We start from the raw sequence: 23,962 nt of genomic DNA on the forward strand, positions 1-23,962 counted from the left end.
TTGTTGCCAAAATTATTTACAATTTAACAGTAAACATATCCTTCAAGGTATGTTGAATATACATACAGTATACAAAGGAATTCTTATCTAATGCTGTAGACTATTTTACATAAAAATGTTCATGCTATACATTTGGGTGAGAAAAACCTTTTCAAAAAAACTAGGGGGAAATCCTGAGAGGGGGAACAGACTCTACAATTTTTCATTTTTCCTTATACCTCTACATCTCTAATAGGAATTATTATGTGTATCATTAGGCTGTAGATTGCATTATATCAAAATGTCATGCTACTAATTTTGAGTGAGTAAAAGCTTGCTTAAGAAGCATGACCCTCGTTGCTAAAGAGAAAATATTTCATAGGGGTTTTTTGGCCCTCCAAATCCCCCCCCCCAAAAAAAAACTGAGGAGGCAAAAAACCCATTTCATTCCAGGCCTTCACATCTCTTATTAGAGAATGAACTCCTAATGGTCTCACCAAGGATATTCCACTGATTAAATAATCACTGTGATTGGATCGATCAAATAAATTCTTTAGCAATATGGAATCACACCACAGCAAAGCAAATTATGATGCTGCTAGGAGTGTAACATGGAATCACTGAACTACACAAACATTCAGTGCCGTACAACAATTTAAAACGCGAACACAAATTTCTAAAAGATTGCTTTCCCATACAAGTCAGTTCATCAGCTGAAATCTTCAGCTGAGACTTCCCTCCTCCTGGAATAAAATGGGCTGGCTATTAGAGCTGGGAATTTCTTGGCAGTGGTACCCCACTTCTGAAACCTCCTGAATCCTATTCACCTGTGTGGCCAGATGCCACGTTAGCAGTGCAGTCCTAAACAGAGTCTCATCTTGGATTTAGAAGGATGTAACTCTCCTAAGAATTGCAGTACAAGTCTAAGATGTTTGTACAAGTCTTTAATGGCGGTTAAGATTAATCTGCATTTTATTTGCTGTCTATATGTTTCTTAGACTGTGTTTAATTTGTTTTGGCAGCTGTCAATAAGGATAGGAATTTGTACAGTGCCTTGAAAAAGTACCATGTTCTTACAGTATACAACCTCTCACTAACTTGAGCAGCTTTCACTGTTTTTTATCTACATGCAATACCTGGGGCACATTTATTCCACAGTTCTGTAGCCCCCACCCCTCAGGCTATAGGGCCAGCTACAGATTCAGAACACTGCAGTTGCTTAGCTCTCCATGTAAAAGACAATGTAATTCAGCACCTTATATTTGGAGAATATCTGGGAATTCTACCATCGAGGGCTGAGGACAGTGGGATGTTCTAAGCATGGTTGCGGGTGGCAGAGTGAATGGAATAGTTTGGGAACCCACCCACATCAACCAACGATGCCACTTTAGCCTCTCTTGCAGCTGTCTACCCAAAATAGAATTAGAATGGTTAGCTACAGATCATATGCCCTCCAGAAGTAGCATCATATGCAGACAAAAAATGTGAACAATGCTGACTTAGTACTACACGAGTTCCCACCTTGGGAAAAATGCAACTCTTATCAGCCTTTCTGTCTAGTCTTTCGCTTTATTCCATTCTGTCGTCCTCAGCTAGGTATTTCAGGAGAAAAAAGATGGGGTAATTTACTTGGAAACAAAACTATTGAAGCAAATCACGATTCTGGATTTAATTATGAATTACTTTTGCTGTTTGACAGTTTGCTTTGCTGGATTAGAAGCTATTTAGAGCACTGCTCTTGAAAGCAAATTTTGCTGGTTAAGAAAATGAGTGTTTATGGATTGATGCATCACCTCAGGTCATTGCTTTATGTGAACAGTCACTGCTACATGAGAACATTTATATTTATAAAGAAGAAAAACAAAATTAAAATGTGTTGTTGCTGCAAATCCAGGTGCACCCATAAAATCAGTTTGTCAGCTGTCTGTTTGGAATAATTCATTTCTCCATCATCGCAATGGTAAACAGTTGAATGACTTTGGACTTCACAGAATTAAGTATATGCAGGGTTTTTTTTTTATTTTGGACAGTGGGTGGAAGGGGTATTGGCCTTGATCACAATCACAGCCATATAGATTTTAAAAGGTGACTTTCCACTGAATTAACCTAATCTTCTGATCTGAGATGTATCCATATTGCTGAAGAATTTCACTCAGTAACACACCTAGATTCAAAGGTAATCTGGGAAGAAAATGCAGTCTCTAGGGTCAAGTCCTAGATGGTTTGTGTAAGGATGTTTATGCTGCGTCTGAAAGGTGATTAATTCTCTTTTCCTGTTTACTGCTATGAAACCAAATTTGCTTCTCATCATGTTGAATACATCATGAAATTTGCTTCTCATCATGTTGTACATCAGCGGAAACTTTGGATTCAGCATTACTGGATGCCTAGCCTCTGCAGTGAAGTAGGCTTGTGATTAGGATGGCCAAATCTTTGCCAGGTACACATGGTAAGAAGAATTTAGCAGGTGTGGCTTTCCCTATTGCTAAAGCATCCTGCAGAAGATGGTACACTTACAGTGGCATTCCAAGCACCAGAGTAAATCTGCAGATGACACTATGTGACTAGGTTCACAATTTTTCAGTTAAATAGCAAAACACTTGCAAGGATAGGAAGGAAGCTGAAGGGGCAGTTTTGGGCAAAGGAAATTAAGGTTAAACAGCCCCTCCTCCCTCTGGCTCTACTATGAGGTAGGTTAGGTTGACAGAGTGACTGGCTCAAGATCACCCACTGAGCTTTATGACTGAGCAAGGATTTGAACTCAGGTCTCCCAGAACCTTGCCCAACACATTAGCCTCTACGCTCACTCTTATATAACTTAATCAGCAACATACATACTGCCATCTACACAGCATTATTGGTTGTTGTGTGTTTACAGTTTTTTTTTAAAAATATGGTAGGAGGTAGGAACCCTGGGTGGTCCCAGGGGTAAGGACCTGCCTCCACCAACTCTCTGAGAGTCCCATGGCAGTCTTGCAATTATGTCCCAGCAGCCAGTCTTCTCTCAGATGTGGCGATACCACAAAGGCTTGGCATTGTACAGGCTTTCTTGGCCCATTTGGAAATAGAAACAAGTGGGGTGAAGGAAGGCAAGGAACTGATATTGGCAGGACTCCTACCTTGGGGCAGAGCATCAGAAGGAAGTGAGAAGGGTGGGGCTGGAAGAGAGGAGATTGGGAGGCTGAGCAAGAGAGATGACCTGACAGGCACCATCACCCTGTGATCTAACCTGGGCCGATTCCAGATGGCCAGAAATTGCGGTTTTTCTGCGGAAATAATCGCTTACCGGCCACGCGTTCACTTTCGTCTCCATCCGTTTTGTCTCGCAGCGTGCCATGCCGTCCCGCTTCCGGATGTTCGCACGGCCAACTGAGGTACCCGGGATTGGTTGTTTCCTCCCTGTCACAGTTGACGTCGGGGGCCTTCATTGGTTCGCATTTCGTTTTTTTAAAAAAAATTTTTTACGTGTTTTGCGCAAATGCGCAAACGTGCAGGTATGCAAATACGCAGCGTCGATGTTTGTGCGCTTTTGTGCATTTGTGCATTTGTGCGCATTTGCACAGTTTGATGTGCAAATGGCGCCCGGTTTTAAAAAAAAATTAAGGGAATATTGTTGCCGGCTGGCCGGCAAAGGAAAGAGAAAAAGGCGAGGGCCTCTCTGCGGTGACGAAGCGTCCAGAAGTGTGCAAACCCACCATACTGCGTTCACACCGTCCGCTTATATAGCGCAACTGAGCGCCATGGACTGCAGGTAAGCCGGGACGGGAAATTGCGGGTTTTTACGAGTGCTGTCGCTGAAAAAGCGAAAGCACTCGCTTTATTTGTGCCCGTCTGGAATCAGCCCTGGAGAAGGGTAGAATGCCACCAAAGATCTGGACTTCTGAGAGCGGAACTACAACTGACAAAAGGCACAAGTTGGACACTTGTCAGCTTCCCTCAAGTTTTGATGGGAAATATAGGCATCCTGGTCTTGCAGCTTGGCTCTCTAACTGCTGTCCAATGGACTCTTCAACTGTCACTTGTCCAACATTCCGCCAAGCTGCCTATATTTCCCATCAAAACTTGAGGGAAGCTGACAAGTGTCCAACCTGTGTCTTTTGTCACTTGTAGTTCTGCTCTAAGAGAGGAAAAATATTTCATTGTTAACCATTGATGGGCATACATGTATGCATGAAAATGTTATACATGAACCTGTCAACCACATAATCTAATACAATCCATTATATGTATCCTTCAGTAGAGAACCATATAGAGAAGCCATAATGCAACTCCCCACACAATTAATTTAAATCTATTGTAATTGAGTTTATGCTGATTGCTCTGTTGGATTGTGGTCATAATGTTGTTGGATTCTGACGTGAGAGATCTAGGCTCTGCTCAACCAGCAGATGGGAACTATGTTGCAATGGTAACTATGCTGAACTAAGATTATGGGGACTAAATTCAAATTCTTACGTTGCCATGATGCTCACTGGGTGGCACTGAGTTAATGGCTTGGATCCTACCACTCCACTCAGCATAGTTTGGAGCTTTCCTCCAGATGAAGGAGCCTTCATCCACCTTAAGTAGCTCTACCTCTGGGAAAAGAGCCACACAATTGGAGAAAAGGTTGAAAGTTGTGGATTGTTGGATGCAGGTAACTAAGTCTCTCTCAGCATAATTTATCCATAGGATTGTTTTGAGGATAAAAATGGGGGACGAGAGTCCCATGTAGGCCACCCTGAGTTCCTTGGAGGAAAGGCAGGATTGAAAAAAGAAGATCGTTGTTGGCTTTGGCTATTTCCCATGAATGCAGCATCACAAGTTGTGAAATCCTTTCTATGCTAAAAGATACTGCAATCACTTTAGAAAGATGTCCAGAATATTAGGTCATTTTTGAGTGAGTGCATGTATCTTTGCATTTTTGATGCAAATCTTGTGAGCAGATCCAATAAGGATTGTGGCGATATGGCATTTGGTTGATGGCGTGACATTCCTTCTGGGAAAACCCGAAGTGATGTTGTGCCTTTCTAGGAACTGGCTGAAAGATCTAAAAAAAATCAACCAATGACATGAAGCCGCTTCTGGGAAGACCTGTGAGGGGCTGGCAACTCAACTCTGCCATGATCCTTTGTGCAGTTCGTAGGAGTTTCAATCCCGTTTGGGACCCCATGATGCATTTTCAGAACAGGACCTGTTTGTACCCAATGTGTATAGTTTCAGAATTTATTCTTCCAAGTTTTATTTTAAAATGCTGTGGATACATTATGTTTTTCAAAGCTCTGCTATTGCTGTCCCCTCAAAAGAGAATTTTTATACAAATGTCTTTTAAGAAAACGTGAAGCCATTATGGGGGATCTATATTTTATCATTGCCAGAGTATATATGTCCAGTGTTTTAGTACATATTCATTTGAAATGTATTCTCCTCCTTGACACTGTCAGCTGCTGCTGCTATACAAATGTTCTAACCCACATAAATTCTTAATTCCTGCCTGTACTTTTCTGCAATGGAGATGTTATCAGAAAGGTAATAAGAAAAAGCTTCCCTTCCCCTGTGTAATGTGCATTTTTGCACCTTATGAGAATATTGAATAGACTTCATTATTTTTTTTTCAATACAAGTTTGAATTCCACCATTTGATTACCTAAACCAAAAGCATTTCAATATGCCATCCATCACCCTGACCAGTGTAAAATGCTGAATATTCAGATTAAATTGGAACTTTTTTCTATGAATAAGGAATTTGGTTCAATTCCATAATATACAGTGTCTCTGGGGAGAAGAAATTGAGCTGAAGGTCGCTGAAGGCAAGTGAGAAAATTGTATTATCCAAATACAAAATTCTTTTTCTTATCATCAAACCCTGAAATACAGCCATGGGGAATAAAGGGGTCAGAGGAGGATTCAATTAGAGATGAAGATAGAAAATGTGCATTTTTCAACTTGCCTTTCATTTTTCCAAACAAGTGGCAGCAGCAAGCTGCATGAACACAATGAACTATTTGTCAAGCAGTTTAAACTTCTACAAAATATATATCAGCGAACATTTTAAGCTGTTATAATGAAATTAGAGATACAGAGCTACTGAATTTACTAATCTGTAAGAAACAAGGGAAACTAAAAATTAACACATACCTAATATTTTTTCACAAAAAGCACATTTTTGGGTAAAATTTGCAGCACTGCATGCATTCTGAGAATATGACAACTGCCTTAAGTAACTTCTATGGGAAAAATATTTTGTTTGATGATCAATGTTGAAAGTATAATCCTCTGACTGAGAGCAAGGAAAGGAGAAGCACAGGTGCCATCTTACACCTGCTCCTTGATCAGTGGTCTGGCTCCTCTTTCGTCACCATAACTATATAAAACCTGTGTGTGAGGAGCATGGAAGACCAAAGATGACATCACATGCCTTCTCCTGGATCAGTTGACTGGCTTCATCACCATCACCAATACACCTGTGTGGTATAGTGGTTATAGGGTTGCCAGGTCTGGGTTGGGAAATTCCTGGAGATTTCAGGGGTGGAGCCTGGAGAGGGTGGAGTTTCGGGAGGGGAGGGGCCTCAGTGAGTATAATTCTACAGAGTGCAACCTCCAAAGCAGCCATTTTCTCCAGGGGAACTGATATCTGTCACCTGGAGATCAGTTGTAATTCCAGGAGATCTCCAGCTACCACCTGGAGACTGGCAGCCCTAAGTGGTTATAGTGTCAGACTATGATTTGGGAGACCCAGCTTCAAATCCCCACTCTGCTCTGGAAGCTTACTGGGTGACCTTGGGCCAGTTGTTTACTCTCAGCCTCACCTACTTCTCCGGGTTGTCATGATAAAATGGAAAATGGGAAGCTCTTGAAAGCTTCAATAAATCCACATTGGGGAGAAAGTGGGGTATAAATGAAGTAAAAAATGAGGGCAACCAGATTACGGACTGGGACTGCAGTAAGGATATTGGCTCTTCCTAGTTCTGAAAGGTCTCCTTTGGTTTGGAGTTCATTTCCTGGAACAATTCAAAGTGCTGTTGTTGCCCTAAAAGTTCTGGGACCAGGTATCTGAAGGACTGCCTTCTCTTGCATGAACCATAATTGCTGGAGGCCTTTCTTCAGGAACCTCTGTTTGTCTTGAAAGTTATGTGTCTACCTGGGAGAGACCTTTTCAGTGGCTGTACTCTGCTTACAGAATTCCTTCTTGAAGATGATTGCTCTGTGCCTTCTTTGCCATCCAGGTGCTTCAAAGTCATGTTCACTTGAGCCTTTGTGGACTTTTTAGTCCCCGGTATTCTTAATTTTATGTAACCCATGCTTTTGTTTTAAAAGATCATTTCAATGCTGTTGCTAGTATGTCATAATGGTGTGGTGAGTTGCTATTTTTGTTTTTAATGCCATTGTTTTACTGTTTATGGGGAGCTGCCTTGGAAGTTGACAAGGGTAGAAAGATGGCAAACTAATCTTTAAAATAAAGAAATAAAATGTTCAGAAATTGAAGGGAGAAATAAAAATGATCATAGCATTAATAATTGCTATATAATTTTAGGATTTTTGTTGAGGGAATAAAATAGAAGTTCCAGACAAAGACATGACTTGTTCCATAGATAGCTGCCATTCTCTACAAATATCTTGAGAGTTCCTAGGAAGGAGCAGAAGACAGCCTGTTGTCTTTGTGCCCCACCTATAAGATTCCCAGAAGCAAGGCTTTTTTTCTGGGAAAAGAGGTGGTGGAACTCAGTGGGTTGCCCTCTGAGAAAATGGTCACATGGCTGGAGGCGCCACCCCCTAATCTCCAGACAGAGGGGAGATTAGATTGCTCTCCGCGCTGTTCAGCGGCACGGAGGGCAATCTAAATTCCCCTCTGTCTGGAGATCAGGGGGCGGCACCACCAGCCATGTGACCATTTTCAAGAGGTTCCGGAACTCCATTCCCCTGCGTTCCCCTTGAAAAAAATCCCTGCCCAGAAGCAGATTGCTAGATGAGAAAGGGGCCTTTGGCCTGATCCATAATTCCTGTTCTTAGGGTTTTGGTTTGTCCCAGATCTGTAAAGCTTAATTTGACTAGACTTTATATTTAATTTAAAATTGGTTCCCTTTTACTTTCTGTCATGTATTTATGGGCATTCATATGTTCATAAATGATATCCCAAAGTGCTGAATGTAAAATTGAAAAATGTTCCCTTCAGTTTCACATTAACTGCATTCCCAAGTGATATTCCTCGTGACATTTTTTCACAATACCCTTACAACCATAATTCATGGAAAGAGATCGATATGAAAGACATTGTGGTGCAGTGGTTAGAGTGTCAGCCTAGGACCTGGAAGACAGGTTTGAATCCCCACTGCCATGGAAGATTGCTTTGGGACCTTCGGCCACCCATATACTCTTAGCCCAACCTTTCTCACTGGGTGGTTGTGAGGTAAAAATGGTGGAGACTGATGTAAGCTGCTTTATGTCACCATTAGGAAGAAAGGTTGGGTTTAAATAAAGTAAATAAATGGCATTTAGATATAGTTACAGTCTTTAATACTATGTTGATTCTCCCTAAAGTCATATATATTTTATTGGACAAATTAGCGGACATGTTTTAAATATCTTAATGTTGTTCGTTGTTCTCAGGATGTTGGTATTATCATCACTATTGTAAGGAACTTGATGACAGAGAAATACTTGAGATAATAGCAATTACTTTAATGTTTAGAAACTTGTATAATCTTGGGATGATCCAATGATTGCTTAGTAGGATAAAGCTGGAGAGATACGGGCAGAAAAAGTGAAAATCAAACTAAGAAGCCAGTAACTTACCTTTTAAATCAATTTCTCTGACAGTCATAAGACTCAGCTACTGAGCCTCCTTTTGCTATCTAGTCCACAGCAACAAAGCCAGTTTGCATTTAAATTAGATTTGATACCTTTGGTACAGCATGTAGAATAAAACTCATGAGTCAGCATCACCGTATCCTTCTCGGGCTGATATCATTGTGACTTTTCTGACTTGAATGCTGCCTTCATTCTTGAAAACTGGCTGTCAAAAATGCAGCGGGAAAAACGTTAAGAAATATAGATAGGTTACATACAACATTTATGGATAAAAAGCAGAGCTTTATGGAGTGTAAATCTTTGGAGATCAGATGCAGACTGGAGATGGCGGGAAACTTCTAGGTTGGTTGTTGTGGATTTTCCGGGCTGTATTGCCGTGGTCTTGGCATTTTAGTTCCTGACGTTTCACCAGCAGCCGTGACTGGCATCTTCAGAGGTGTAGCACCTCTGGTTTGACACTGAAAGATCTCTGTCTTTCGGTGCTACACCTCTGAAGATCCCGGTCACAGCTGCTGGCGAAACGTCAGGAACTACAATGCCAAGACCACAGTGATACAGTCCGGAAAATCCACAACAACCATCGTTCTCCAGCCGTGAAAGCCTTCGACAACTTCTAGGTTGTATCGGAGAGTGCTAGCAGGCTAGAACAAAAGTTAAAATAGGAAGACAGCTTCCTCCAGTGTTCATTTCAAATAAAGGCTGCAATCCTAAACATGCTTACTAAGGAGTAAGTTCCATGGTACTCAGTGTGACTTCTGTGAGTACACATGTTTGGGATTGCACTGTAAATGCACAGTGTAGACTGAAACCAAAGTCCGAATAAAACAAGTAGTGCGAACTCCTGACTTACTGGGCGAGTAGTTTGCGGCCGCGGGGTAGAGAGGAGGGCCGGCGTGGCTGCCACCATGCTGGACGGCCCAGCGTGGTGCGGGCCGGCCAGCAGCCAATCGATTCAAATGGCCAGCGGCCAATCAGGTGGGCCGCCTGGCCTGCAGCGGGGCGGGGCTTCTGCCAGACTGAGGGGAGGTAGTCTTCCCTCAGGTCCGGCAGAACAGCATAAAAAGCGGCCGCCGGCCCCTTGCCTCCGCATTCGGGCTCGGCGCGCGACATCCCACCCTCCGTGCCCCCCCTTTTTTTGTTAAATGTTTTGTTTTTCTGCTTTTGTCACAACTGTTTGGCGGTGGGTCATTGGATCGGATCTCTTTTGGGGGAATCAGGGCCCGCCCTGATTCCCTGGAAGGGGAACCCCTTAAGGGATCTTGGGGGTGAGGACGGAGGTGCATGCCCATCTCAGGGGCTGTCAGGGCGGACTCACTCCCAGGTGGCAGGGGGGATCATGGAGGGGTGTACACCCATATGATCTCCCCTCTGAATGCCACTCCTTGGGCCTCCCCTCAGCGCGGGTCTGAGGGGGGAGGGGTCATCGGCTGGCAGGCGGGTCAGCCAATGCTTTTGGGGGGATCCGATCCACATGACTGCCAATGCTCCTGTTCTCTGTTTGCAATAAAGTTGTGGCCATTTCCTCTCCACATGTCCTGTGTCTTGGGTTGTTCTTGCTGCGCCGCTGCTCCTCCTCGACACCTTTAGCATTAGGCTGCAATCTTGTGGCACTTTACAGACTAACATTTTTTCCAGCGTAAACGTTTATGGACTAGAGCCCACTTCTTCAGATGTAACAAGTATCTCTTCACTATGCCAACATTTTGTGTAGGAGGTATGGGGGGGGGGAGCAGGGTCAGAGGGCCATGAATGCATAAAGTACAGAGTGAAATGTTATAATGTAACATTCAAATCTAATCTAGAAAACTAAGGAGACCAGTCAGGGTAGGGTGTCCCAAATTTTGCAAAGAGAGCATCAAAATAAAAAATAACAAGTCCCTGATCGAACATAGGAAGGGAAAAGAAGATATGCAACTTTTTAATAAGCCTCCATTCAGCAGTTTCACACTAACGCCTCATGTAGAAAACTCTGTTGTTGAAGAATGATGACTTTCAGTTGAGCAGCAGATTGCACTGGGAGATGGAAATGTTCCCCTACTGGTTTCTGAATTGAGCAATTTTTGAATCTCAGATTGGTGTTAATTTATTCTGTAGTGTAGGGACAAGACATTTAATAAATCTGCTGCATGCACACACTGATGTATGTTCCTAGTAGATAAGAACATTGTTGTAAGTTTTTGTTTGAACTGATGTGTTTTTTAAATGATGTACACAGTTGTTGAGTAGCTTGTACAGATTTGTACAAGTGACACAGTATGTAAGTGACGGAAACTTGAAAAATCAGGATGTTCTTTGGAAAAAGCAGGTATGACCAAAAGCCTTGCTAAATGCTGAACAGAAAACTCTTGTGACTATTGTAGGCATGGTTGCTAGGTCTCCCTGGCAACCAGCAGGGGGAACGGTACTTACTAGGATGCAATCTTCTCATGCACATGCTCCCAGGTGGTGCATGATGATGTCATTTCTGGAAGTGACGTCATCGTGTTGGCTTCAGGAGTGCTCCAGCACTTGCACTGAGCTGATTTTCACCCCAAGCAGGCTGATTGTTGAAGTATCAGCCCTGTGCAATGTGTGGGAGCAATCCCATGTCAAGCGCAATGATGTCACTTCTGGAAGTGATGTCATTGAGTGCTGGCCGGGAGCACACATGCCGCCTGTTTGCTGGATTGCCTGTTGGTTGGGGGCAGCCACCAGGAATCAGCAGGCAGAAAGGTAAACCACTGGGAGTTTGCTCACCACAGGCAGGCAACTGACAAGCTTAACTGTAGGATTTGACTGAGACCCTGAAAAGCCTCTGTCGGTAATGGTAGGCAATACTGAACCATGGTCTGATTTGGTATAAAGCAGCTTCATGTGGTCAACAACACTGCAGTTTGCTGACATCCAAATCAGAAACAGATGGGCTTTTCTAGAATTTTTAGAATTTTTCTGGGCACATTCAGGGCCTACCTCACATACCTCTTGCACCTTAACTTTCCTCACCTTTAGAAAAGAAAGTGTGGATCCTTGAGGAAATAATAGCGATTTTTTAAATGTACTATCAATATGCCACTATATTCACAGACAATAAGTGCAAAATAATAAAAAAATTGGGATAAAATGAAGTACAGATGGTACAAAAATGAACATATTAGATAGTGCTTAAATAGGCTGATGGAGAATTTATTTTATTTTGAAAAGTTTTTGAATGAACTTAGGAAGGAGTTGTTTGGGGTGCTATATGAACATATTTCATTTGATAGAAACACTGAAGCATGTGTTCTGGATTTGGGGAGCCTGATTAGTTTTGGATTACCGAACATGATGCCAGTTATAGACATTTTTGATAATTAGATCATAAAATTAAGAGTGACAGCTCTCAACTTTGCCTGGGTGGTGGTTTACTTCAGAATTCCTCTGAGCATTCCTCTCAAATGGAATTGGATTTTTAATCTAGATTTTTGGCTCATGCTCTCTCTCTTTTTTAAAAAAAATAAACTCCCATTGTGTAGTTCTAGAAACAGTTCAATAGTAGCAGAATAATAGTGTGGAGTGGGAGGCTGGCTTCCCTGTGAGTTCATGTTCCCCACAGTACATGTTTTTGAAAGAAAGAATGAGCACAATGTTAATTTTGTGTCCATTTTCTCTGTTTAGAGCTGAGAACAGGGATGTACAACTACACATGGAAAAGATCCATATTCCAAATCACAAACATTTACTCAATTCTTGTGCTAGCAGAGCCATTATCTGTATCAGTCTGGATAGTTTATAATATTTACGATAAAAATTCCTTAAAAAATGAGAATTTCAATGAAAATAGCAATGTATCTCTAAATTACCTGCAGGATTTCCTTATCCCACATGCCTTTGGAAATCTTTGTTTCACATTTATATACTCTAGTGGAAAAGGCAAATCCTTTCTTCTTCAACATTACAAAGCTTCTATTTCTGAATGGTCTGTAATGGGACTTCACTCTGCACACAGAGAATGGTCTGTCTAGGATGCTATTAGTCTACATAATAGAACAATAAAATTCTGCACTTATTACCTCTCTTTTAAAAAGTAAAAGTAGTGATTTCAGGGCAGAAAGGATGTTTTAATCAAGTCACAAGTCAGGAAGTCTGAACTTTATTATCGATTAAAAATATAAAAAGGGATTTTCTCAATAAAGCAAACCACATTTCCTTCTTTCTTTTTTCTTTTATATATTCATTAAGGAATTTAATATGTCTGGATTTTACTTCGTATTGTGCCTCCTTTTTATTACCTTATATTGCATTGCTTGTGTTCATAGACAGGATGATATAATTGCCTTTTGCTGGGACAAAGTGTGCTTTGGTAATAATTTGAGACAAAGCTCAATCCTTTTATTGCAGGAAAAGTTATTAAAAGGGCTTGCAAAGTGTGCTTCTTTTTCTGATCTAAGAGTCTTTGCTCTTTATCTCAAACTTTTCTTTTGTTTTACAATCTGAAGGGAAAGTAGCGGTCTTGCTTTTTTTCTCGTTAAGGTTTTGATGCTACTACTTTGAAATCATGTTTGTTCTGAAAAATGTATGCATGTATACCACTTGCCCATGTGCTTGCACATTTATGAACATTCACTTGAACACATTATAAATTCATTTTCATTTATGCAGATATAATTACATGCTATGCTAGCTTGCTACATACATGCACATCACTGTTAAAACAAGAATAGTTTTGCTCCAGTTCTATCAGCTTGCCTGTCAACTAGGCCTTGAGGCTTCTGTAAAAATAAAATCCATCATAGATAAGGCAAAATGTAAGTGACCCAGCAAATTTCTTATGAGCACATGTGAACACATAAAGCTGTCTTATAGATACTGGACCCTGTTCACAGGTAATGCACATAAAGTCTAGCCTTGTTCACACAGCACCTCCTTGCATTGACTGAAGCAGCAAAGAGGGAGAATGGGAACAAGTGCACTGACTCCATCACCACATAATTGCTGGTTTGTGAGCAGCACCTACTTGCTGAGGCAGCAACTAAGCTTGCCAATTCCAGATTGGCGAAATTCCTGGAGATTTTGGGGTGGAGCCTGAGGAGGGCAGGGCTTGGGAAGAGAAGATGCTTAGTAGGGATATGATGCCACTCTAGGACTTATATTTCTTTTAAACTCTATGGCATACCATAGAGTCCACTCTCTGAAGTTGCCATTTCCTCTGGGGAACTGATCACTGTAGTCTGGAGATCAGTTATAATTCCAGGAGATCCGCAGGCGCCACCTGGCAACCCTATTTCTTAGCCAAGGATTTGATGAAAGAATTGAACATAGTAGTACATTGGGTTGCCAGCCTCCAGGAAGTGGCTGGGGATCTCCCGGAATTATAACTGGTCTCCAGGCCACAGAGATCAATTCACTTGGAGAAAATGCCTACTTTGTGGGGTGGGCTCTATGGAATTATGCCATGCCAAGTTTCTTTCCCTCCCCAAACCCCACTTTCTCCAGGTTTCACCCCCCCCCCCCCCGATCTCCAGGAATTTCCCAACTTGGAGCTGGCAGCCCTAGTAGTACATAGTCAGTAGAACATGCAGTATGTCCTTTGATATCCTTTACAATGTATAACTCTCATAAAGTCTATGTAGATTGGGCAATGCCTATGATTACAGGATGTGCGTTTTATTAGTAGCTACTGTTGCTATCTATGCAGAGGAATCTAAATGCCATTACATTGCCTTTGTAACAACTATGCTTGAAAGGGGAAGTTTGTTCTTTGACGAAAAGGGGGAGGAATCTTTTTGAACAATTCAGCATGTGGTAATGAGTGCCACCTAGTGGTTGTTGAGGAGAATTTGGGACAATCACAGAATGGGGTGGTGATGCTAAAGGCATTTTGAATGCTTTTTAAAAACAGCAAGAATGTGGGGGTATAAATCTCCTAAATAAATAAAGTAGCATGGCTCTGATACTGGTGGATAATGCAACATCTGACTCAAAATTAAACACGAGGCCTTAGAAAATATTATTTCTGTGCCACTGATATTAATGGGAAAAGATAGGTGCCCCTTTGCACTAAATATGCCTTATGGCAGCTTTAACTTACTTTTTAGCTAAATAGTTATTATCTAGCAGTGTATTCTGCTTGCAGGATATGATGTGTACTGAGATATCTCATTAGGCATGCACAAAAAATTCCTGTGCTTTATTTTTCTGCAGAAAATTTCCCATTCTAAAGAGCCATAGGGTATTTTTAAAATTTGTTTACTAAAAATGTCAAAATAAATATGGCAAATCAGATCACGCAGTATTTAGGGTATCAGAAAATTTTCTGGTTTATATTACTGGCTGCAGATGGAATGTATCCAATTGTTTTAAAACTAGTACACCTTTGCATCAGGAGATGGCAGCTCAGAGAGTAGTTTTCTGTTGATTGGAAATAAGTCACAAAAGCCAAAACAGCAGCTTCTTGTGTGACATCTGGCCCTGGTGCTTAATACAAAAAGGGGGCAGACCAACTTTTAAATTAATCCTGGGGAATAGCCAACAGGAGCTGGGGAGCCTCTGATCTGGGACAATTCAGTCCAAAGGGATGATAGTGTAAATACTCGGGATATTGCTAGGAGCACAACAGAACTTGGGAGGGACAGTAGGATGACAGAGGGCCATATATGGAGACAAAAGGGACCGGGGCCATGAGGGCTGTTGGAGCAGCAATCACATTACAGGTGTCTTTATTAGAGATGGGCACGAACCGCATTACGAACATCAAAAACCCACGAAAATGGCGATTGCACGATCGTGACCCGGCAGATCATGATCGGCCATGGCCAACGAACCAGCGGTTGGGAGAGGCCTGGTTTGGGGTGTTCGGACGCGGTTCAGGAAGCCAAACACTCAGGCGCCAGCAATCTATTCCCCTGGCAATGGAGCCAGGGGAATGCCTGAGCTCTGTCTGCCCTCCTTCTGTTGCCCTGGAAACCCAAATGGAAGCCCAGCTTTCCTTGATCAGCAGGGCTTCCTTCCAACCACGGAGCTGCAAAGCAGTTACAAGTTGGGAGAAGACACCCAGGGGAGGAAAGGGGAAGGGGGGGGGGTTCTGTAGCCATGGGCACTCCAATCTCATCCCGGCAAACCCTGATAGGCAGCTCTGATGGCCAAACACAGACCTCCTGTGTTGCTGAATGGGACCCATGCTTATAAATAGCCATGGGCTTCCAGGCTGGGTTTCACTTTCTGCTAGCAGTGGAGTGGGACAGAGCTCTTGCTTGCCATCTGCTAGGCTTTGGGGAGAGAGACTGAGAGAGTACAATTGAGCTTGGCTTTGGGGGATAGGGATCTATCTCCTCTGGTTCCAGGGCTGCTGCCTGGCTCTGGGGCCAAGCTCAGTGGGCATCTCGGCTGAGGGCTCACATTGATTATTGATCAGGGCCTGATCTGTTCAGGTCTGTGGGAGTGGTGGGCTAGGGCTCTAGTCCTTCCCTCTGGTGCCAGTTTTCCACGATCCACAGTTTTCCACGATCCACGATCCGGTTCGGTTTGGGAATGGGAGATGTTCGTTGCTGTTCGGGAATTTGGGATCATGGCCTGCACCGAACCACGATCCTCTGGTTCGATAATTTTTTTTGGTTTGTGCCCATGTCTAGTCTATATGCCAATGCTAGAAAGCTCCGAACCAAGAGGGGGGAGCTGAAGTGCTTGGTGCTAAATGGCAGTTTAGATACAGCAGGTGTCTTGGAAACATGGTGAAATGGGAGAAATCAAAGGGATACACTCACCCCTGGATATATGCTCTATAGGCCGAACAGGGAGGGATGTAGGGTTGCCAGGTCCAGGTTGGGAAGTTCCTGGAGATTTTGGGGGTGGAGCTGGAAAGAGTGGCATTTAGGGAGGGGCCTCAATGGTGGTATAATGGCAGAGTCCACCCTCCAAAGCAGCCATTTTCTCCAGGGGAATTGATCTCTGTGGCCTGGAGATCAGTTGTAATTCCAGATCTCCAGCCACCACCTGGAGGCTACAACAACAAGAGCAGAAAAAAGCACGCCCCAGACGGAAAAATTACACATAAACCAATGTGAAAAATGTAATTACAATATTTCATCAAAGTTGTACATAATTATACAAAAACATTTAATATATCCCAAGGACGCACAGAGTCAGAATGATGTGCATATATATATCAACAGAGTCCAAAGGAAACCAGAGCAGTATTACTGAGAAGATAGTCCGTCCAATTGTAGTCAATAAACTTCCCAAGTACGTACAAATAAGATGAAAAACACTGTATATCCCGGGGCAATCACCCAGAAAACCGCTGAGGGTTAATGTGAGCTGCTGCGATAGAAAGGCAAAGCAACCGCTGAAGATGAACTTGAGCTGCTGCAAGGCAAGGCAAGGCGACGAGCGTCAGCCGGCCAAAAATTCTTTTTTTCTCTCGTTTCAGACCTGAGGGTCCTTCTTCAGGCCACCATATCTAAAAATAATATTAATATCAGACAAGGTTATCCCCGCTGTGCCCATGTAGGGGGCCCCGATAATTCCGCTAATACTTACATTACAGAGTCATATGAGCAATTCATTTCCCAACAAGTCATATCCATGTATGTCAGAGTGAGGAGGGTGTGTCACACGACATAATTTATACAAAATTGAAAAGAACAATCAATTTAAAGCTGTAGGTGCATAATTAGAACCGATCATATTAAAGGTACAGACACATAATCATATACCTATACTGATTACAAGCAAATGCAAATAAATATATATACACCATTACAGTTAATCAATACAATAAGTAATATATTCTAATCCCATACCGGGGATGAAACAAAGAGAGCCAAGAACGGGAAGGGAGACAAGGACGGGAGGGGAGGGGAGGGGCGACAAAACCAGATCGCGCAGGGAAGAGGACCATCTAAAGAAAAGGGGAAAATTCTATATGATGATTAAGGCCCGCTGGCATTAGGGACCCGAGTCTAAGAATCCACCTGGTTTCAGATTGTAAAAGAAACCGGTTCCTGAAGCCAGGTTTCAAAACAACTTCTAGGACCGAAAAACGAAAGGGTCTGTCGCATAAATGCTGTGCCCTAAGATGTTCATAGAGAGGCAGATCCACTGTGTGGGCTCTGCATCAAGAGATGTGTTCCTGGATGCGGACTCGCAGCGGCCGGGAAGTGCAGCCAATATAAATTCGATTACAGTCACACATCAAAAGATAAACAACATTAGTGGTGCTACAAGTAGAAAAGGATCTAGAATACAGTTGTTTCCCGGTTAGAGGATGAGTGATCCTAGACAATTCCATGCTCAAGGAGCATACGCCGCAGTGACCACAGGGAAAATGACCCTGTGGTAAATTAGAGATCGGCTTCTTGCTGCTAAAGTCTGAGTGGACTAAAAGATCCTTTAAACTCTTTGTGCGTCGGTAGCCAATCTGTGGCAGATCACTACACCCAGGCAAATCCGATATGATATGCCAGTTTCTCCTGATCACGTTGGAGATGGCGCCCGATAAAGGTGAGTAATCTAGGGCCCAGGATATTTTACTCGAAAGGGGCTCCCGGCTACGGTACTCTAAAAGTTGGGACCGGGGAATGATGTCTGCTTTTTGTCTCGCCCTGGTAATGACCCAAGAGGGGTAACCTCGCATGGCAAACGCTGAACTCATACGGGCTGCCTCCTGGCAGTAATCTTGCCAAAATGTCGCATTTCTCTTGGCGCGTAAGAACTGGCCCACCGGGATGTTTTTCTTTAAGACAGGTCGGTGATGAGATGTGTATTCAAGATAGGCCGACCTGTCTGTCGGTTTCCGATAGGGTTTAACCCCTAATGCACCGGTGGACCGTTTAAAAATAATAACATCGAGAAAAGGAATAGTATCCAGACTACTCTGATGTGTGAACTTAATATTAGGGTCCAGACCATTAGCCCACTTCATAAAGTCCATAATTGTATCAGAAGAACGCAGCATACAAAAAATGTCATCTATGTAGCGCCGATAACAAATAATATCTGAGTGGAAAGGATTGGCTGCCAAATCATAAATAAATTGTTCTTCTAAATGAGCCATATACAGTATCGCTATACTGGGGGCCGCAGGGCACCCCATAGCGACCCCCTTGACTTGATAAAAGAACTGTGAGTCAAATCTGAAATAGTTCTTCTCCATGATGATATCTAACAAATCAAGCAGGAAACTAGTGGGAGGAAATTGGTGAATGCGTTGATTCAAAACCCCTTCTATAACTGTTCTCGCATCGGAATGGGGGATAGAGGTATACAGGGCTTGGACATCCATAGTTAGTAATGCCGCTCCCTTTGGGACTTCCATGTCCTCAACCAAATGTATAAGATCAGTAGTATCTTTGATAAAAGATTTGACATTAGCCACAAAGGGTTGTAATAATTGGTCTAAATAAAGTGCTAGAGGTTCGAGGAGGGAATTACAAGCCGAAATGATCGGACGGCCAGGGGGCGATGTCAAGGATTTATGAATCTTAGGAAGGCAATAGAAGACAGGCACCCTAGGATCAGAGATAAGTAAAGCACGATGGATCGACTGACTTATAAAGTTATTACTTAGGGCGTTGTCAATTACTATCTTGACCACCCGTCGGATCTCATCTGTCGGATCATGATCTATGGGGAGATAAAAGTCCCTGTCTGCCAATTGTCGCAAAGCCTCCCTCTGGTAGTCTGCTCGGTTGAGCAGAACGATCCCTCCCCCTTTGTCAGCAGGTTTAATAATCAAATTCGAGTCCCGCTGTAAAGAGCGTAAGGCTGCTAGTTCTTGGGACGTAAGATTATACCGCCGGTGATAGTCGCGTCTTTCCAATTCCTCTACCTCTTTAACAACTAGTTTTTCAAAGGTGTCCAACCGAACATCCGATACCAGAGGAATAAAGGTGGACTTACTTTTAAGTCCATATGAAGAATCCAGACCAGAATTGCCAAAGTATTTCTTTAATTTCAGCTGTCTGAAGAGCTTAAACAAGTCAATGCGGGTGTTAAGAGTGCTATATCGAGGGGTCGGAACATAGCCCAGGCCTTTGTTCAAAACGTTACGTTCAACAGGGGACAGAACATGAGAGGACAAATTAAAAATTATGTCTTGTATCTCCCCCTGCGGGACAGACGACCCCTGGACAAAAAAGGACGTCGAGATTGTTGGGTAGGGACTGTTCTATTCCTCAGAGTACGTCCCCCTTCGTCCCCAGACTGTTCAGTGTCCGAGGGGTCGGTGGTATCAAAATCATGGCCCCCGGACGTAGACGCGGCCCAAGTGACTCGCTTCTTAAAGGTGGGCTCCTTCCAGTTGTACACATTCCCAGTAGAATAATCACGTTTATCCCTACTAAGTTTCCTCATTTTCAAATCCTTCAACTTCAATTCACTATCCTTAATTAATCTGTTGATCTCACTAGTCCTATTTTTAAATTCTTCCTCACTGTAATTAGACTGTAGATCTTTCTTAAGATTTTCCACCTCCATCTCCACTTCGTCCTTCTCCTGGGCTATACGTTCGATCAATAATAACATAAGATCGAAAGAACATTTATTAAGTATTGAAGCCCATCTCTTTTTGAAATTCTCATCCTCCTTATACATGCCCGGGGGCTTATGCATACGAAGCCCCCTAGGGATGATGTTCTCTTTGCTATATTCAATAAGAGAAGCGGCATGCAAAGTCAACTTTGTTTGTTTCATCAATTGTTCAGTGAGACAGTCCCAGTCCTGAGACGAGGACTGCTTGATTTGTTAGATATCATCATGGAGAAGAACTATTTCAGATTTGACTCACAGTTCTTTTATCAAGTCAAGGGGGTCGCTATGGGGTGCCCTGCGGCCCCCAGTATAGCGATACTGTATATGGCTCATTTAGAAGAACAATTTATTTATGATTTGGCAGCCAATCCTTTCCACTCAGATATTATTTGTTATCGGCGCTACATAGATGACATTTTTTGTATGCTGCGTTCTTCTGATACAATTATGGACTTTATGAAGTGGGCTAATGGTCTGGACCCTAATATTAAGTTCACACATCAGAGTAGTCTGGATACTATTCCTTTTCTCGATGTTATTATTTTTAAACGGTCCACCGGTGCATTAGGGGTTAAACCCTATCGGAAACCGACAGACAGGTCGGCCTATCTTGAATACACATCTCATCACCGACCTGTCTTAAAGAAAAACATCCCGGTGGGCCAGTTCTTACGCGCCAAGAGAAATGCGACATTTTGGCAAGATTACTGCCAGGAGGCAGCCCGTATGAGTTCAGCGTTTGCCATGCGAGGTTACCCCTCTTGGGTCATTACCAGGGCGAGTCAAAAAGCAGACATCATTCCCCGGTCCCAACTTTTAGAGTACCGTAGCCGGGAGCCCCTTTCGAGTAAAATATCCTGGGCCCTAGATTACTCACCTTTATCGGGCGCCATCTCCAACGTGATCAGGAGAAACTGGCATATCATATCGGATTTGCCTGGGTGTAGTGATCTGCCACAGATTGGCTACCGACGCACAAAGAGTTTAAAGGATCTTTTAGTCCACTCAGACTTTAGCAGCAAGAAGCCGATCTCTAATTTACCACAGGGTCATTTTCCCTGTGGTCACTGCGGCGTATGCTCCTTGAGCATGGAATTGTCTAGGATCACTCATCCTCTAACCGGGAAACAACTGTATTCTAGATCCTTTTCTACTTGTAGCACCACTAATGTTGTTTATCTTTTGATGTGTGACTGTAATCGAATTTATATTGGCTGCACTTCCCGGCCGCTGCGAGTCCGCATCCAGGAACACATCTCTAGATGCAGAGCCCACACAGTGGATCTGCCTCTCTATGAACATCTTAGGGCACAGCATTTATGCGACAGACCCTTTCGTTTTTCGGTCCTAGAAGTTGTTTTGAAACCTGGCTTCAGGAACCGGTTTCTTTTACAATCTGAAACCAGGTGGATTCTTAGACTCGGGTCCCTAATGCCAGCGGGCCTTAATCATCATATAGAATTTTCCCCTTTTCTTTAGATGGTCCTCTTCCCTGCGCGATCTGGTTTTGTCGCCCCTCCCCTCCCCTCCCGTCCTTGTCTCCCTTCCCGTTCTTGGCTCTCTTTGTTTCATCCCCGGTATGGGATTAGAATATATTACTTATTGTATTGATTAACTGTAATGGTGTATATATATTTATTTGCATTTGCTTGTAATCAGTATAGGTATATGATTATGTGTCTGTACCTTTAATATGATCGGTTCTAATTATGCACCTACAGCTTTAAATTGATTGTTCTTTTCAATTTTGTATAAATTATGTCGTGTGACACACCCTCCTCACTCTGACATACATGGATATGACTTGTTGGGAAATGAATTGCTCATATGACTCTGTATGTAAGTATTAGCGGAATTATCGGGGCCCCCTACATGGGCACAGCGGGGATAACCTTGTCTGATATTAATATTATTTTTAGATATGGTGGCCTGAAGAAGGACCCTCAGGTCTGAAACGAGAGAAAAAAAGAATTTTTGGCCGGCTGACGCTCGTCGCCTTGCCTTGCCTTGCAGCAGCTCAAGTTCATCTTCAGCGGTTGCTTTGCCTTTCTATCGCAGCAGCTCACATTAACCCTCAGCGGTTTTCTGGGTGATTGCCCCGGGATATACAGTGTTTTTCATCTTATTTGTACGTACTTGGGAAGTTTATTGACTACAATTGGACGGACTATCTTCTCAGTAATACTGCTCTGGTTTCCTTTGGACTCTGTTGATATATATATGCACATCATTCTGACTCTGTGCGTCCTTGGGATATATTAAATGTTTTTGTATAATTATGTACAACTTTGATGAAATATTGTAATTACATTTTTCACATTGGTTTATGTGTAATTTTTCCGTCTGGGGCGTGCTTTTTTCTGCTCTTGTTGTTGTATCATTTGAAGCTTGTTACCCCTTCATTTTGTGTAACCACCTGGAGGCTGGCAACCCTAGAGGGATGTGATGGGGGAGGTGCTGCATTGTATATCAAAGAGGGCATAGAGTCAAAAAAGTTAGCAGTCACAGAATAAGAGGATGGGTCCTTTTATGGATTAAAAATTGGTTGAACGAAGAAAGCAGAGAGTAGGAATAAATGGACAGTTCTTCTCATGATGAAGGGAAATAAGCAGTGGGGTCCCGCAAGGGTTGGTATTGGGGTTAGTGCTAGTATTTAATGTGTTAATAAATGATCTGGAACTGGTGGTGAACAGTGTAGGGGCCAAGTTTGCAGATGACAAAAAATTATTCAGAATGGCAAAAACCAAGGCCAACTGTGAAGAGCTTCAGGAGGATATCCACAAACTGAATCCCCACTCTGCCATGGAAGCTTGCTGGGTGGGTGACCTTGGGCAAGTTACACAGACTCGGGCTAATCTACCTCACAGGGTTGCTGTGAGGATAAAATGGAGAGAATTATGTAGGCTACCTTGGTTCCCCATTGGGGAGAAAGGTGAGGTACAGATGAAGTGTATTATAAATAAATTAAATACTGTAGAGTTAATTGACAGTCAGATATTGTTTCTCTTTTTTCTTGTTCAGTGATAAGCTAACATTGCTTAATTTTAACAAAGAGGATGTGTATTAAATGGCTTGCTGTACTCAAAATGCTATTTAGTTTGGAAATTTCTTTAATGTTGCTACAAACACAATCTTCATGAAAATTCCTTCTGGGAGATCATTTAATTTGCTCATATTAGAGCAATATATAAATAAATTAGGATACATGAGCTGAGAAAGGAATGAGATGCACTTGTTACATCAATATATAAAACAAACTTAAAGATGAACTGAATGACTGTGGTGTGGATCCAGGAATAATACATGAATAAGCACATGAACACATGAAGCTGTCTTACACCAAGTCAGGCTGTTGGTCCACAAGGTCTACTCTGATTGGCAGGAGCTCTCTGGGGTCTTTGGTTGAGGTCTTTTACATCGCTTACAGCCCGATCCTTTGATCTGAAGATGTTGAGGCTTGAACCTGGGACCACCCTCCTCCTCAAATGCAGATTCATGGCCACCCTCCTCCTCAAATGCTGTACTCTGATATGGTGAAATCCATGTTCAAATCCTACCTCAGCCAGTGACTCAGTTGTGTAGCCTAAGCAACACAGTACCTCTCATATATTATTTCGAAAAAAAATGATATTCCTTTTTGAGAGTTCAGAAGAGGGAATTGTATGATTAAATGTCTCCCTCCCACTCCAGAAAGGAAATAGATGTTCCCTGT

This window comes from Eublepharis macularius, chromosome 3 (assembly GCF_028583425.1).
Source record: "Eublepharis macularius isolate TG4126 chromosome 3, MPM_Emac_v1.0, whole genome shotgun sequence".
NCBI classification, from domain to species: Eukaryota; Metazoa; Chordata; class Lepidosauria; order Squamata; family Eublepharidae; genus Eublepharis; species Eublepharis macularius.